Raw genomic sequence first — 550 nt, forward strand, 5'->3', positions numbered from 1 at the left:
TCTCCCGTTGTTTTTATCCTGCAGGATTCAACAAATTAAGCCCCCAAGAACTGCCAATCAACAGTTGATATTGGCTCAAATCCCAAAAGGCCCAGAGTTGCTGCAGTGCCGATTCCTGCACAGCCTGCTCCCTTGTGAACGCAGCTACCTTCCTGACAAAGGCTGCTCTCTGGAGCCCTGTCCTCCTCTGAGCCCGTCCTCCCAGGCAGCTAAAAGGAGATACAGGAGCCATGCAAGACAGCTGAACTGGTTTTGGAGAATATAAAGCCCCTGACATCACAAGTAATTGCACGTCTCTCATCTTAGAGGCTGGGTAAGAGACACCTTGAGAGGGAGGAACCATGGCTGGAGGAAGGACAGGCACAGGGCAGGGGGCACAAAAGGGCAAGAGAAACAAACCATGAGTAAATGGAGGTCTTGAAGGAATGGCACAGGCCACATAGGCAAGGTGGTGGGGAAAAGAGGCGGGGCTGATGGGGAGGTGGTGAACGGATATTCAGTTGCAAGAACAAGAACCACATTGAGATTTCTGTGCAAGAAGGATAAAAAT

At 50.7% G+C, this 550-nt stretch overlaps 1 protein-coding gene across 1 annotated transcript in view; it reads right to left on the reverse strand.

Annotated features, from left to right (window-relative positions):
• CFAP61 (cilia and flagella associated protein 61) overlaps window positions 1-550 on the reverse strand; it is a 108,550-nt gene that overhangs the window by 24,954 nt on the left and 83,046 nt on the right.

Source organism: Pygoscelis adeliae, unplaced genomic scaffold, assembly GCF_000699105.1.
Source record: "Pygoscelis adeliae isolate BGI_AS28 unplaced genomic scaffold, ASM69910v1 Scaffold188, whole genome shotgun sequence".
Taxonomy (NCBI): domain Eukaryota; kingdom Metazoa; phylum Chordata; class Aves; order Sphenisciformes; family Spheniscidae; genus Pygoscelis; species Pygoscelis adeliae.